The following is a 16,852-nucleotide window of genomic DNA, read 5'->3' as shown; positions in this document are numbered from 1 at the left end:
TTCTTTTACACCAGAACAGTCTGAAGTATCTTCAGCAACAAATAAACTTGCTGGGAAGATGAGCCAAATTCAGCCCCAGTACCCGGCAACCACAGCATTGCTCCCCCTTCTCAAAGGAAACTGCCAACTTCCTCCATCCCCCTTCAGCTTGTCACCCCTAAGTAACGCTCTTTGGTGTTCAAACCTGTGCAAAGATCGATTACCACCTCACGACAGCTGAACGCCTCTGTGTGAGTTACAGTTCCCAAAGAGAACAAGATGAGGCATGCCATCCCCTGAGAGAGAACTGGAAAGCCATCCTTCCACATACCAATTTCAAACCAAGGATCAACTGCCACACTAACCTGCTATTAAGGATTATACAACAGTAGTTCTTTTGGCAGCAGATGACAGTGTTTCAAAACAATGACACTCTTCATTAGATTCCACTGTGTTTCAGAAAGCAAATACAGACTTAACGGGCCCTTCCAGAAGCGTGGTAGCAACCGACAAAGTATATGAGATGCACAACTCTGATCAGTAGCACAGTCATTCTTAAAGCACACAACTGGGTCAGCTTGGATAACACAAACAGCCAAAAGTCCTCTTTATCTTCTAAACACTGAAGGTGAGGGAGGACATTTTTATTGGCTTTCCTTACAGACTGTGCTTACCGGTGAAAAACTCCTGTCTCTGAAGATCACATCCCTGCTTCATTAATATTTTATAGAAAAAGTGAAGATGCTGAAAGCTAATTCTTGCTTTTTTCTAATCTTCGAAAGTAAAAGGAAGAACGACGATGATTTTTTTAGAGACACTTGAACCCTCTTCCATGTAGGACGGGCTCTCTCTGCATGTTTATGGGCTACATAAACAGATGTAACAGTAGAATCAGTATCTGAACCATCTCTGCATGCTGGAAACATGAGTTCACATCTCCTTCCAGCCTTGACTGAAAGCAGTCCCTGCTCAGCCCAGGTGTGGATAGCCAGCTGGCTAGCCTGCATGAGTCCCAAAGCTGTGGACACAACACTTGCCAAGGGATGTGCTGCTGAGTAAAAGAAGCTGGCATACTTGAACTGGGGAACACTGGCTCCTCTGTCATAAAAAAGTTACTGAAAATAAACACTGAGATCAACAGCTGAAGACAATCCGGTAATTCAGAGAGCTGCTCTATCGAAAGCAGTAAGAACTTTTTTTTCCATCTTATTTTCTCCCCCTGGTTCTGTTGAGGAGGGAAGTAATGGAGCGGCTTGGTGGGCACCTGGCCAAGGTCAACCCACCACACAGATAAACACATCCTTCCAAAAGAAGAAGGATAAGCGGAGGACTACGGAACTAAGCCAGACAAGGAGAGGAAGCCTTAATACCCAGCAAGGCCACAAACTTCATATACAAAACTCAGCCAGTTTTCAACTTGCTGTTTGTCCACAAAACACAAACAAGAGAAAGTAATGATCCTCTTCAGCTCTAAAGGGCACTGTGAAGAAAAATACAGAAATCATTTAGTAAAGAGGATTCTTGATTCTCAGTTACCTTAACATACAGGGCTACAGATGCATCCTAGCCTGCTACAGATTTCACAGACTTCCTTCTTTTGTCCTTAATAATGCTTACCCACCTCTCTTCCAAGAAGCCTTCCCTGAGGCTGATCAAGCCTTTCAGGTGAGAAAAGCAAGAGCCTTCCGCATCCAGGCTCAGCTCATCGAAATCGCTCCTGGGCTGACTCTAACACTCTCAAATGAAACACTCGCAAAGGCCAGAAGTACAACTGCTTCCTTCGTATGTTCCTCCTAGTTCAGTAACTACAGGTACCCCTCACCTGAGCCACACAGAAATCCTCTTTCTCCCCAGACCAGAGGTTGGACATGTACTTATCACTCATCATGGAGATCAGAAAGGCACATACCCAAAACTTTTTCTGCACTCTGTTCTTCGCAAGCAGTCCCACACAGCAGCTCCTTGCCGATGAGAAGCTACACAGACCTACCAAATGAGCAAGCACAGAGATGAAAAAACAGGGTACATGAAGTCTGTACGTGTTTTGGAGTGCTCTTATTGTGTGAAGTTCCCCTCCCTCTGTGAAAAGAGCACAATTCATTCCTTTTCTGACCCATTTTTTTAATCAGAGGCAAACATAGTAATTATAGTCTGCCCGATTACAAATGAAATTACAAATCTGTCCTTAGGGCACAATAGTGTCCCCACCTAGATGTTATCAGTCTCAAAATCTCATTTAATCTTGACAGATGTGTAGTACCAAGGCACCACTGCAGGAAGCTCTACAAGTAAATTAATTTTACAAGTACTTTCTCCGCAGCATTCCCATGTTCTTCCAAAAGACTGCTAATTCATACAGCATTTCTGAAGCAACCTACATAATTTAATCAAGCAGTAAAATAACTGAACATCTATGATGACTCTGAGCTTTTGCTAAGTCTCTGGCTTCTCTTTGATAACCTGTCTCAGCTTTATCAAGTGATTCCAAAAGCCTACATTATACCGTTTTCCAACTGTGTCAACTTTTTTTCTTCGGAAACTTCTTACTACCCCCTCCAAGCAAAACACAAACCACCAAGTTCATTTGGGGAAAACAAAGTCATCTTTCCACGGTTGCTTCAGTTCACTGTTTTTTAATACGTTAAATCAATCCTGCTGATATAGGAGACTGTTCCCTGGCAGGAGTTGAGGAGGACACACATAGCACTCTGTACTTGTCTCAGCATAGACAGTACTCAGAAGGAGCACACATGAAGTGACAGACCTACTCCATCAGCTGTGACCTGGAAGAAACCTGTCAGCCTGAAGGGTGAGAGAACATTTACAAACAACTAAGACAGCATCATCAGCCAGTCTCTGTTATCCCAAAACCATAGCTGAGTTGCTGACCTGACAATGAACCTTCCCCCTGGCTGGGACTTATCTCTTCAGGGAACCTCAAGGATCTCACCAGTGTAGACTCAAAGACTCATTCAGCAGCACAGTCTTGTGCTCTGTTGCAGATGAGCAAACAGTTTGGAACTCTGTTACAAACCTTTAAAAATGTTTGTCCCAAGCAGAGTAGTACAACAGCCCTGGTTCACTGAGAAGGACTTCTTTTTCAGCATGTTACCTGATCTACTGTAGCCACTAAAAAAAAGCTGACCACACACTCAGCCAGCACAAAGCCTCCTGTGCAGCCACAGAAACGCCTCTTTCTAACTGCTTTCAAAACAGCAATTGAAAAAACTCCCAGCCTGGCTCTGAGCGTCACAATGTGGGAAGACAGTAGCTCTCTGCATGTCCTAACCTTTCCAATATTTGTTCTTGACCTCAGAGCGCACATCGATTTGTGAGGACTGAAAGTGCTTTTTATTACTGTCTTTGTTAATATCTACTTGCTACGTGTCTGCAAAGAAAAATGAGTGGTAGATGAGTAAAACATTGTTAGTTTTTCATCATCCGTTCCCTCCTGATTGCTCAAGTTTAGCAAGCAGAGTTTTTTAGCCTTGGCTCATAAAACTGCTAGTGCAGTATTGCAAGAGAAGTTTAAATGCATGTAAAACAAGAGGTTAAGAACCTACCTAATCTATTATCACATGAAAAAAAATAGGAAAGGTTAGATTACAAATGTGTCAAAAGTCTTAGAAAGTCAACAGCATTACTTCTTAGGATCAGAAGTGAGGAAGTCCCCAAATTATTGCAGGCTACATACAGATATTTAATCAGATCACAGCAAGTAAAGCTTTTTCCAATTTGTATAAAATTTGCTGATAAAATATCACACACATCTGCTGATGATTCCAGCAACGGCATACCCACTCTCTATTAAATCAGCCCATTTCAAAACCACTGTAAGGAGGATACCAATAAACACCAGACCACGTGTGAGATGTTCTGCTCAAGATGTCTACAGTCACCAAGCGGTTAATGGTATGGGCAAGCAAATGCCTTCTAGAGGCTAAATTCATATTATTAACCAGAAAGGACTTAGCAGAAGAACATCTGGTATCCTAGTCACCACTTAGCAGTGACACTTTCAGGTATAGGAAGCATTCTGAAGAATAGAGAAAAGGGGGGTTGTGTCTACTTGAACCACTTAATAGCTTCAGGCAGCAAATGCTCATTTTTATAATTTTTCCGTACCTGAGTTCTGTCTAGCCCTGTCAGCTGCAGCCCTGCTTTTAATTACAGGTGTAAAAGGTCTGCTGACCACTTCTGCCTTCAGAGAGACCCTGTACACCTGTTTGTACATCCCTTTAGGCAATGTTTTATTCACCATTTTTTAACAGTCACGTGGAAATGCAGCATCCCAAAACACTGAAAGACACAAAACAGGCACTGCCTTGCTGACCTGCCCTTAAACATCACTAGTGCACCGACTGATGCTTGCGACATGAAGCGGAAAATGAAATCTGACTCCTGCCTCAGTTTCCAGACAGCAGAACTAACAGATGATTTACCAGTCTGGCTTGCTTCTATGTTAAATTCCTCTTTCCAGCTTCACTCAGCCACTTGTATTCAACGATGGGAATACAGGAACTGAACTGGAAAAGCAGCTTCCAGGGTCAGCCTCAAGCTAACTGGTGCTCAGAACACCTGCAATTTATGTTCAGCTGAACAGTTTTTTCTTTAGGGAATGAACACATCCCGACCTAAAAGCATACAGAGAGAATAACATTATACAATTGGAACTGAACAAGCAACGAAAAAGAAACAACTATGCAGCTATTACGGATATCTGTTCTTAAAAGGTCTCAGTGAATACTGCACAGGGTGCCAGAAAGGACATGATTTAACCAGGACTTGAAGCCCTAAATCTTGCAGCCCTTTCCTGTGACTTCAAAGGCCACTTATGTCTTTGCATAGTCTTGAAATGGAATTGCTTTGTAATATCCAAAAAGGCGACTTGGAGAGATTAGAAAGAAACATTAGAAACACCTTTGCCAACATGTTCAGCTCTTCCTTTGAGGGGGAAAAAAAAAAAAAGGTCTCTCAGCTAAAGATGGAGAATGCAAAAGAAATCAAGATCTACCAAGATTATTTATTTTTAATTGCAACTGGTTCTGTTTATTAACTTTCAAAATTACCTAAGCAGCCTGTCATTTACTAGAACTTATTCTTAGATGTTATTATTGGTAATTGCTGTGTTATGATTACAAAGCACTGGCATAAATCTCACTCAGCACCTCTTTGGGTTTCTGAGGTCAGAATATTCACATGCCCTTCTCTGACCCCATGTTCCTAATTATTCGCCATGCATGCCTGTGTGCAACTCATCACCAACTGTAACAACCCAAACACCAGCTGAATTCAGCTGGTCTGGAGATTTTGGTATGCTTTATGCTAAAGCATTGGTCTGCAGTCTTTTGAATTTACCTTCCTTTCTAGGTTACTTTAGAAGCCAACAAGAAAGTTTCTCTTGTTATGTACTACGCACTACAACTGATGCAAATGCCAAGAGGAGCGTGGTCCAAGTAGTAAAGTATGAGTTGATTCCCACCCACAGCTACCATTCTCCAAAGGAGATGAGGAATACCGATTTCAGCAGCAAACACTGCCTGAACAGCTAAACGCTTCCTCCCAAGCCCAGCACGCCACCGGGATGCAGCTGTTGCTACCGCAGCAGTGCGGGCAGCAGCTCGCACCAGAAAGGGGCAACCCACCCAGAAGGTCCCACAGGCCAGACCTGGCCACCACAACTGCCAAAGCTGGACCACCCCAGCTGGAAAGTATTTTGGGGAAGTGTACCTTCCTGCAGGGTTCAGCGAGAATTTGCTTCCTGAAAATCTAGCAAGAATGTATCTGGGTTTACGTATTATGCCAATGTTAACAGGCAGAACTACAAGGCCTGGGTCAAAGCCAGCTAATCCAAAGGCCTGTTCTTAAGTAAACAGTGGAAAACCACTTTACTTCAGAGCCTCCCACAGAAACCCGTACAGGAAATCTCTGTTTTACCCTTTCCTCTGAACCAATTGTGCCAAGCAAGGTTAAATGATAATCTTGTAGTAAGCGTATATGCAAAATAGTAAGCTTTGTTTGAAAATATCTGGAATGCAGCTGGGAGCTGTGAATACTCTGTATCTAAATTAAGCTCAGTTTGGATCATATTATGACTTCAATGACTTGTTTTTAAATAAATCGCTTGTGGTGAAAAGAACCAGAGTGGTAGTTTTGGAGACAGCAACTCTTATTTACAGGACAAGTAGAACACAAGCAGTTCCAGAGTACATTGTGCCCACAGATCTGTTTCTACTAACTTACTTCACTTTGGAGCCACCTTCAAATCTCAAAAGAATCACATCTCCTTGGGCCTCCCTTTCTTCTTCCATCCACCTACAGAAGTTCTGCCCACACATCCTTTAATTTAAAAAGATAAAACAACAGGTTGCTCCTGTCCCGGCATAATTTCTATAGGTATCTCACTACTGTGACTCCTGCTCTCCACATTTAAACAGGCTCACACCTTTGCAGAATTTGAAGCAGTTTTATCTGGTATGATGCACTTGGTAAGAAGCCACTTGTTTTCATGTTTACATGTCGAGAGAAGGTAGCATGCAGATAATCACAGTGGCATTTCCAACCTCCCCAGTTTAGTCAGAACTTTGTCTCTAACGAAACTACCAAAAAAGGGCTGGCTGTGCTGGTAAATCTCACAGCAGGTATTCATGCCCAGAGGGTGGTAAACTAAGGTCACCAGCAAGCAACAAGTTTAGCCTCTAGCATCCTGTACCAGGCTTGAAAAAGGGATAGGACTAAGAGGGCTGGCACTCAGCCATTCACTACTCTTAAATTTGGCAGCCCAACTGTCCAGGAAGTAAAAGCAAATCTGCTTTTGACCTTACAGTAAGGTGCACGCTGTCACACAGTCAGGTAGTATTTAAGATTCGACACAGACTGCTGTGGGTTTTTTCAGCTGAATTGCTCAGGCCCCCTTGATCTCATGCTGTCATATAAAAAATCAGTTTCTTCTAATATAGTTTCATACAGGCAGGTCTCCAAAGCACCCCTTTAGCCCTGCAAACACATGCATGAGACGTAATGACTATGCTTATGTAGGCAGGTTTAGATTATCAGTTGCATACAGTGGCTACCTTGAATACCTACGCAATTTTTTCCAGATGTTGCTTAAGGTCTATTTACCCTACGTGAAGTTCTATTTATTGTACATGCTGGACTCTCTCTGTGGTTGTGTTAAGAAAGCAGACTCATATTATACATGCTCTCTATGTAGAGTACACAGTCCAAGGTTTTAGGAACCATTCCAGTTAAGGAGTCACAATGACTAAAAAGCAAAACACAGCTCACTGCTACGAGCATCATAACCATGACACATAAAAATAATTTCTTTAGTAGCAAAACCCAGACGTTTTAGAATAGGAAATATTTATATGAATGTGCACTTTGAAGATACTCAAAGAATAAGATATGCTTCAGCAGAGAACAGCCAACTTTTGAAGACTCAAAGACTGTGGCCATTTCAAATACCATTTCAAATTATATTCATGCTGCTGACACTATAAATAAAATTTAAAAAGTAGATGCAGTACAGACAATAAGTGAAGAATTCCCACGCGCTGACTTGGTAACATATCTCATCCCAAACACATCCCGAAGAGCAAGACAAGGCTTCCACTCCCAGGCACATTCTGTTCAGTTTTCTGTCCTATTATTCTCACTGCTAAAGAAGCCACAGCTGTTTTATATCAGGACACCCAGTGTTCATGAGCCACCCCGAGGCAAGGACATGGCATAGAGCAGGCACTGCGAGCTCATCCCAAGGTACATCACTCAGGCTGTCCTCTGCTGACATATAGCACTGTCCTCAGTTTCCCTCGGAGTAGAGCTGAAGTGCCTTGCTCTCTTCATGGGTTTACGCTGGATGCCATAGAGTATTTCTTATCCTGAGGCAATTAGTTACTGAGGTGTTCTTTCACAGGAGTGAAGACAAGGCATGGCCCTGCCAAACAGCAAGCCAGTTCCTATGACAACTTTCCACTGCAGCCTGGCTGGAGACCATTAATTCACCTTCCCCAGGCCAAGCAGCTTCTACATGGTAATGTTATTTGGTTCATCACAGACCTCTGTAGGATTTTCACCAGTGGCCAAGCAACGGCAGGTTGCATGGTACTGAACCACCCAGATGCCACAGCACTCCCCAATTTCAAATTCCTACAAAAGAATGGGTTCGCTGAATGTGACTGCATGACCCTGCTTCTGTCTCTTGGCCAGGATTTTCAGGGCAGAGCTGCAGTCGGCCTTTCTTCCTGCATCTCCTTGCAAGTCAGTATCTACAATTTCTGTAGGATTCAAAGGTTGCAGATCATCTCAGTTTGTCCTGGAGCACCACAATCCTACTCTGCAGCCAGCCCGGGGCCCTCCCCAGATAACAGCTCATGCTGCAAGCTAACTAATCATCTGTCAGTTTTAACCGAAGCATTATTTTATTAAGCTGAACTGCAAATAACAGGTATGATGTGAGCAAATAAAACTATCTGCTTTTTCAATAAGCATCAGTTAAACATCGTATTCTAATAACTTGCTTCCCTTTTACTTTGGACACAAAAATACTATACTAGTGTATTTTTAAAGGAAATAAAACACGCCTTTCAATGTTTCCTTGAAGAGTACAATACCACAGCATTTACCAGTAAACACTACACAAAGGTTTCTATTTTTTCAAAAACAATCATTCCCCTGGAAATTAAAAAAAATCTAGGATAAATATTTCTAGTGGTTAAAGGAAGGGTCTGTCAACTTTCAATTCAAGCTATATTAGGAATCAAATATGACATGGAGTAACAATTCAAGGGGGATTTATTATTATTACTATAATAATAATAGTAATAACAATATTATTTAATAATAATAATAATAATAAAAATAATAATAATAATAATGCCTACAAACTGGAAATTTGCCTGGGAAAATTTCAGCTTGCATCTGATTTTTGCTAGCGTATATCCTAGAAACAGTGTATAACACTAATGCTACCAATGCAAATATACTAACAGGCTGTTAATTTCAAACCTCAGCTGAAAACATTTCTCCCATTCTTACAGTTTTTCTCCCCATTTATCTCCGCAATTGTACTTAATTCAATGGAGCATTTTAAATGTAATTCAGTGGCGCATTTTGCCATACAATTTGTTTGAATGACACTATACAGAGTAAAGGTTGTATTGTACTATATAATGAAACTACGTCTATGCTTGAACAAACTCCAACTGCTGTTAATCAAACCAGCAAGTTCCTGAATGATCTTTTGGACTCTGGACTAATGGCAATAGACTATTTTAAACAGCAGTTCTACTCTAAAATATGTTTAGGTTGACACAGGCTGACAAGGACTGTGACAGACTTCCAGAGCTAAGCTGATCGGTTTGCAAGTAAAGCACCAGGGTTTTTCCCTCACTGCTAGAACTACAAATTCAGCATGCGAACCGAAGATCAAAACGTAGTTTTGAGTTTCGTTTCTGGTTTTCAATAAAACCATGTAGGACCTAAAAGGACCTGAAAATCTGAAGATTAACTAGTGACCAGCTGGTATATGGATTAACACAATATATTTCAGTCAGTGCCAGGATATTGTTCTACACTGACACAGGGAACCATGTGGATAGGTAAGGGTGAGACGTTTCTAAGTGACTACTTAGAAAGCATTTTGCAGTCTTTGAGGTTCAAATGATAAGTCTTCCAGAGCTAAAAAAAAAATATTAATCTTTTAAAACATAACTGGTTATGCTTTGGGAGGAATGTTCTCAGGACCACGTCAAAGAAGATCCTTAGTATCCAGCTTGGCAGCCTTTAGAAACACTACCATGGGAATAAACTCGAGGGTTTCATAATCTCAGTTAGTTCCAGGAATTTTTAAAACTGCCTGTGCTACAAGAAACAGTACTGCCCTATTAAGTCATCTAGTCTATCAGAAACCGGTGTGGGCTTGTTTCCGCCATACATTTTGCAACATCATTTTTGGCACAAAAGGGGGGATTAAAAACAAAAAAGCATAAGCAAAACGTAAGCAAAGCAGTTTTGCGCTGGCTTTTTTAGTTTATTTGGTGCCTCGCTCCTGGCTTTAGGTTATCAGCTCGAGCCTGATACCGCCGGACTGCCAAGAGCAACTCAAACGGAACAGAGCGGTGACAATGAACCCTCGCCCTGATGCAAGGCTGTCCGGGAAGCGCTCTGCCCGGAGCCGGGACCGGGCTCGTTTTCCCCAGCGAAGAGGATCGATGGCCTCCGCCCAGGTCTCCGCCGGGGTGGCGGCTACCGCGGGGGTAGGCTGCGGGCTGGAAGGCGCCGCCGGGACCCTCCGGCCCACGTGGGGCGGAAGGCGGAAACGCACCCGGCGGTGCCGGCCCCGGCCCCGGCCCCAGCCCCCCCCGAGCGCCTGCCCCGGGGCACCGGCTCCTCACGCCGCGCCTCGGCCGGCTGGCAGGGACAGCGCTCCCCGGCCGGGCCGCCCTGCCCCGGGGAGCGGGCAGCTCCGGGGCGCCCCCCGCCGGGCGGGGGCAGCCTGCGGCGGGGAGCGGGCAGCCCGGCGCCCTGCCTGGGGGCGCGGGGGGTCACCCGCCGGGGACGGGAGAGGGGCCCCGTACGGGACAGGCTGAGGTAACCGCGGGGCCGCCCTGCCTGGGACGGCGCGGGGAGGCAGCGGCGGCCGGGCACGGGAGAGGGGCGGCCGGGCGCGCGGGGAGCGGCCCCCGTCGGCATGCCCCCGCCGGCATCCCCTCACCGGCAGGAGGGGAAGTGCCGCCGGCGGGCACCGGGCTCCGCTCGCTGCCCCTCCCCGCCTCAGCCCCGGCCGCCGCGGCGGACGGAGCCCCCCCTCCCCGGGGCGCGCGCCTGAGGGGAGCGGGGAGGGGGCGCTCCCCCCAACGGTCCCCCTCAACGGTCCCCGCCACGCGCCCGGCGCGCGCACGCGCACCCGCACGCGCGCACTGCCCCCGCGCGCCCGGGCCGCTCTCACCTCCTGCCGCGCTCGGAAGAACTCCCCGCACACTGCCGCAGCGCCGAGGCGGCCGCACTGCGCAGGCGCCGCCCGCGGCCCGCCCCTCCCGGCGGCAGGGACCGGGGAGAGTGTGCGAGCCCGGCGCTCGGCCGCAGAGCGGCCGCGGCAGGGAGCGGCGGCAATGTGCCAACCCGCGGAACGGCCGCACGAAGCCTCAGCGGCCCCCGCCGGGGCCCGCCGTCCCTCCGGCCAAAACCGCCGGGGCTGCACCCCGGGCCCTGCCCTCCCGGCCTTGCGCCTCCCCGGCCCTGCCCTCCCGCCTGCCTGAGCCCCCCCGGTTCTGTCGGCTGGCCTCAGTGCCGTGCAGGCTGAAGGAGGCAAAGCTTTGGTTACAACAATGCATGAATTGTTTGATTTTGGGGGAAGCGCGTCTGCGGCGCGGGCTGGGGTTCGGGGGTTCGGGGTGCACCCCATTCGCTGGGAGAAGGGTGGCGAGGAGGTCCGAGGAGTGGGTGGCACAGGGGTGATGGCTGGGGGCTTGGGGGACACCAGCCGCAGCGGCAGGAGGAGGGGGGTCCTGCCTGCCTGTCCCGAGCAAAGGTCTACAGCCACCAGTGAGCAGGAGCCTGCGGCCCTCATGTCTGCAGGCATGGCGGCCCGGGCTGGAAAGCTTCAGGGGATGGTTGTGCAAAGCCAAAACACTGCTGTTCCCAACTGTACCACGCTGGGCCAGCACCGCCCCAAAAAGTGCCAGGCAAAACCAACCCTTCCCGGCAAAATGAACCTCCTTTTTTCTGCCCATTTCTCCTGATCTTGGAGGGCTGGAAACGGCCGCAGCCCCCGTGGGGTCCTGGCCACCTCGGGGTGGTGCCACCAGCAACGAGAGTGGCCGCCGTCCACCTGCCACAGCTCATCCCTGGGCCGGGTGGCTGCCAAACCGCCAGCACCCGGGTCCGGCCTCCCTTCCCGTGCCTCGGCAGTGGCCAGAGGCTGGGAATGCCTCCCCTCCTCGGGCAGTGGCCTTTCTGGCCCCTCTGCCACAGTCCTTCCTTTGTCTCCCCAAGGATGCTTCCCTCGGCTTTCCCTATTGCCCTCTGCTCTGCTCTGGGCAATGAGGCACTGGAACCACCCTCCACGGCACAGGGACATGCCATCAGACAGGGCTTTGCCAGCCCAGGCACATGTGGCCCATGTGGCCTTGCTCCATCACCTTGCCAAGGGGAAGCACCCAGCAGCACCAGTCTTTAAAACACACCATTAGTTCTGGCCAAAGCAAAGCCCATTTTCAGCGCCGAGCTCAGCCTGCACGTCCCAATATCACAGCACCTACGCCGGGCATCCAAGCAAGGAGTTTCACTTGGAGATGCATCCACTTGTATCTGGGAGCTCGTTTCCATGTACCTTCATGTCAGGGTCCTGACTGTCTGCATGCCTGTGCACCTTCCCAACACAACCCCAGAAGGTGCACTGAAACCAACAAGGATGACTAGAAGTGTGAAACAGCTTTTCTTTGAAGGAAAACTCAATAGACAAAAATCCTTCAGCCTAGGAAAGAGATTGAGGGGGGTGAGGCAGAGACCTGCAAAATCCTGCATGGGGAGGTGGGGGGGAGATCCATGTCCAGCATTTCCACTGTGTTCCACAAGCCAGGGGCATGGAATGAAATTAGCTTGGCAGCGGCTCTGACCTGCAAACAAAGATGATGTTTTCTCATACAGTACATTATCAGACTGTGGATTGCAGAGCACAGTGGCATCCAGGACGTGAACTTGCACTGATTAGATAAGGGCCAGCTAACAGAGCGATGTGACTGCTGAGCAGGTGGGCCAGAGCCACAGACAGCCTGAACCACAGAAGTTATACCAGGGAAGCACAAATCTGTCACAGTCAGAAACAAACCCCTGAGTTAGAGGAATCCAGTACAGCCATTTTGCTATTTTTGTTAGTGTTTTTGTGTGTGTGCAATTCAGCAAATATATCCTTCTTTATATGTGTTTATCACATATGTTTTCTCCCTCATTTTGCTGCCTTTACCCCCACAGCTCTCCCTCCTGCAGGGGGTCAGACCCACCTGTGCTGCAGATCTGGCAGCAGCCCCACGGGAGACACTTGGATCTGTCTTTTTCCCACTGCCGGCAGGTATTTCCCTCTTATGCAGCTTCTGTGGTGAAGCCGGGTGGTGAAACACCTACCCAGAACATTAGTCTAATGGGGTGTGCTGGAAATGGGCCAGAAGGTGTGTATCCCATTGCTGTGTGCGCGTGGCTCAGAGGACGGCTTTTTCCTCTGAATCACAAGCCTGGGCAGATTGCAGCTCGGGAGGTAAATTGTTTAATGAGTCTTGTCAGCAGGCAGCTGCTGTACAGAAAGGATCATGGAGTTTTAAGGAGTAGTCCTGCTGTCTCACACACAAAGGCTTGATTTTTGAAGCAACTGTGAGGTATGGAATGGTCCTGCGCAATTTAATCCCTGATACAACCCACTGGGGTTCAGTAGTGTACAAATCTTGGCTATGGGACCATTCCTCTTTGCTTTTTCTCTCTGTTTTCTAGCCTTATAAAGTTTCTCCTGATGCTGTGTGTGTGTGTCCCAACAGAGATCCATGTGCTACTCAGGCATCAAGGTTTCCTGAGGCTGACAGCCCAGACACAGCCCTGGTTTCAGTTTGTGCCCACTTCCAGCTTTCCATCTCATTTCAGGTCTGACAGCTTGTCTCCAGCCTCTGGCCTTAGCATGTAATGTAATGGGATGGGGTGGGATGGGATGGGGTGGGATGGGATGGAATGGAATGGAATGGAATAGAATGGAGTGGAATAGAATGGAATGGAATGGAATGGAATGGAATGGAATGGAATGGAATGGAATGGAATAGAATAGAATAGAATAGAATAGAATAGAATAGAATAGAATTGAATTGAATTGAATTGAATTGAATTGAATTGAATTGAATTGAATTGAATTGAATTGAATTGAATTGAATTGAATTGAATTGAATTGAATTTGGGGAAATTGGGGAATTTGGGTCTGGGTCTTTCAAGGACTTCACTCCAGTCTGCTGGGACATGGCTCTCTTCTCCAGAGTGCAGCTGCACTGCAGCTTTCCCTTTCACTGGGAGGGCTGTACAGCTCTCAGGTTTGTTGGCCAAGGCAGGCCCCAAGAGTTGGGTCAGGAGCTCAAGGGGTTTGCAAGGGAATTGCATTTGGGTGCCAGCTACCTGAGGTGGGGGTCCTGCTGCAGCTGCCTGGAACATGGGAGCACCCCCAGAACTGGCAATTCATCCTGGGGTGGATCCCAAGATCTTGGCCACCCTTTGCTCCTCTGAAAGAAGCAGCCTTCCAGCAAGCTGGAGCCACATCCTTGCTCTGCAGAACACCAGCACTTACCATCGTTTATTGACTCCAACTCCTTGTGCTCTTTCAGCTACAAGGTCCTAGCAGTCACACCAGCTGGCTCAGGTCCCACCTGTTCACGCAGTCTCCTCCTGTCTGTGTAGAAAGACTCCAGAACACCTCAACCTATTGGGAGGCAATGGAATTCAATCCCAGGCTCTTTACTCATGGACCTCAGCAGTCCCTGCAGACGCCCTTGCATTTCTTCTGCTGGAGGAGGTTGTGACACTCCTAGTGCCCCTGTTTGACTACATATGTACAGCAATGCTCACACAGCACAAGTGAGGAGGCCAGGGTAAGCTGCATTCCACATTTCCAAGACAAAAGAGAACCAGAGAAGCCTCTATCATCAGTAAGAAGCATCAGAGCAAAGTCATCAAAACAATGCCACACACATAACTAAGGAGAGCTGGAAACTTCTCAGTTATCTGATCAGTTATTTCCAGTAGCAGAAACCTGACTTAGGATCCTGTAATGCAAAGCAACAGATATCGAGGAAGTGGTAAAACATGCTTGTGTGTGAGGAGTAATGTGAAAGACCTGAAAAAAAACCCAGACCAAGGAGGGGATTTCTGCATCAGCAGTGTGAGCCAGGCAGCCCGGGCCAGGCATCGCGCCCCAGGGCCAGGGTGTCTGGGAGCCCCAGCCTGCTCTGCCATTGAAACACAAGCTGCTTGAGTGATCTAAGTGTTGTAACCTCACCATCCCTGACCTAAAATGAGCTTCAGAAAAACTGAGTTCTTCCAGGAAAACTACCTGCAAGTAGGCTGGAGTCCTGGAAAAACCAGGCACAAGCCAGGTCTCTCACCCAAGTGTGCACATAGCTCATCTCTTCCCTCTGTCCGCAATGACCAACACTCCTCACTCCTCCTATGCCTGGTGGGACAGATAATATGGGACTAAGGTGGGGCATACACATGTGTGTGTTGATCCTGTCTCAAATTCCTGACTGCATGCGTAGGACCAGACTGCTCCTGCAGTGTGGGGCAGTGCTCTGCTAGGGCTGGGCTCACCTTACTCCCAAGTGAAAGGGATGTTTTCCCCATGGAAATGCCATTCCCCCAGGGAATTCCCATCCAAGCACGGCTGCAGGGATATGGGGTCCTGTGCACTCCAGCCAGGGTTGCTTCCATGCTTGCAGGGCCTCCTCTGCAGCCACTGTTATGATTAACTTCTGATCCCAAGGAGATGTGAACCCCAGCACCACCTGTCCCCATTTGGCTGGTCCCTTTGAAAAGCCACAGCTTTTTTAGGAGTCACACCTTGCTCCAATGCCAGCCTTGGCTTGCTCGTCCTCCCTGCTCATCTGCTGCACCCCATCATGCTGTCCCCTAGTCACCTGTGAGGAGAAACAAGGACAAGTAAAGGAGTAAAGGAACTGGGCATCAGTGCAGAGGTCAGTGGCAAGAGATGTATAGCAGGAGACAGGATCTGGCTGCACATTTAATCACATTCCTCACATCTGGATCACAGTTTTTTAAGCTGTTTTTCCATGTCACAGCTACATTTTGTGCTGCTGCTCCCAGAGGTCAGACACTTACCACTGGTCTCTTGGCAGGTCGTGCCCAGGGTGCCATGTTCCTGGACAGGGCACTTGTCTTGGAAGGGGGTGTAGGTGTCCCCTTGTTCCCATCAGCTCTGCAGTCCTGGGTTCTCTCAGCAAACCCCTGCCAGTGGGAAGGCCCAGCATGCTTGTGTGGACAGGAGAGAAACTGAAGAGGCTCGTTCAGTTCCTGGCAAACAACCTGGAGGCAAAATCCAAAATCCTCCCCCATGCGTCCCCTGTGGCATACCTGGACTGGCAATGAGACTCTGCCCTGGGCACCCCCTCCTCCAGGCACGTCCCTGCACCCCAACTGTCCACAGCCCCATCCATTGGAGACCCCACACTGCCGTAGGCACCTGCGTCCCCGCCACAGGCGAGGGGCTGGGACCAACCCCCCCGGACACCTTCACCCCAGGCGTGGGCACACAGCACGGGTTCATTTTAGCATCAGTGGGGACGGCTGGGGATACCCCCAGGAGGAGCGATTTGTGTGTGCATGTCTGTGCAACTGTGTGCCTGCCTGCCTTTTTGTCTCTGTGTGTCTGCCTGACTCTGTCTCTCCACCTGCCCATTTCTGCCTGCTTCCTTCTGCCTGCCTGCCTCTCCTCGCCTGTGCATCTGTCTGCGTGAGCATCTGCACCTCTCTGCACGGCTGCTCGTCCCTTTGTCCGTCTGGCTCTGAGCATCTCTATGTGTGTGTCTCACTGTGCATGTCCTTGCCTGTGCGCCCGTCTGTCTCGGTGTGCGTGTGACCTTGTCCACCTGCCCGTGTGCGTCCGTGTGCGTGTCCGTCCGTCCCCACATGCAGACGCATCCCCCTGTCCCGCCCCGCGCCCCGCCCGCCGCCGCAGACCTTCAGCACCGCGGCGCACGGACAGCTCCCGCCGCCGCCTGCCGCGCCGGCCCGGGGGCCCGCGCTCCGCACCGCGCTCCGCACCGCCCCGCACCGCCCCGCACCGCTCCGCACCGCTCCGCACCGAACCGCCCCGCCCGAGCGCCACGCC

The 16,852-nt window shown here is 48.7% G+C and overlaps 1 protein-coding gene across 6 annotated transcripts in view; it reads right to left on the bottom strand.

Annotated features, from left to right (window-relative positions):
* Positions 1-11,018, bottom strand: part of NT5C2 (5'-nucleotidase, cytosolic II) — a 63,347-nt gene extending 52,329 nt beyond the window's left edge. The window contains exons 1-2 of one of the 6 annotated variants that reach the window (XM_056351467.1): positions 10,931-10,947; positions 1,889-1,965 (exon numbers count right to left, since the gene is read on the bottom strand). The gene's annotated coding sequence lies outside the window, so the exon portion shown is untranslated. The other 5 variants (XM_056351465.1, XM_056351464.1, XM_056351470.1 and 2 more) reach the window with 5 other exon arrangements.
* Between the last annotated feature and the right edge of the window lie 5,834 nt (positions 11,019-16,852).

The sequence above is a fragment of the Falco biarmicus genome, chromosome 9 (genome assembly GCF_023638135.1).
Source record: "Falco biarmicus isolate bFalBia1 chromosome 9, bFalBia1.pri, whole genome shotgun sequence".
In the NCBI taxonomy this organism is placed as follows: Eukaryota; Metazoa; Chordata; class Aves; order Falconiformes; family Falconidae; genus Falco; species Falco biarmicus.
Note: the sequence above shows the minus strand (reverse complement) of the source record. Positions and strands in the feature narration are given on the sequence as shown.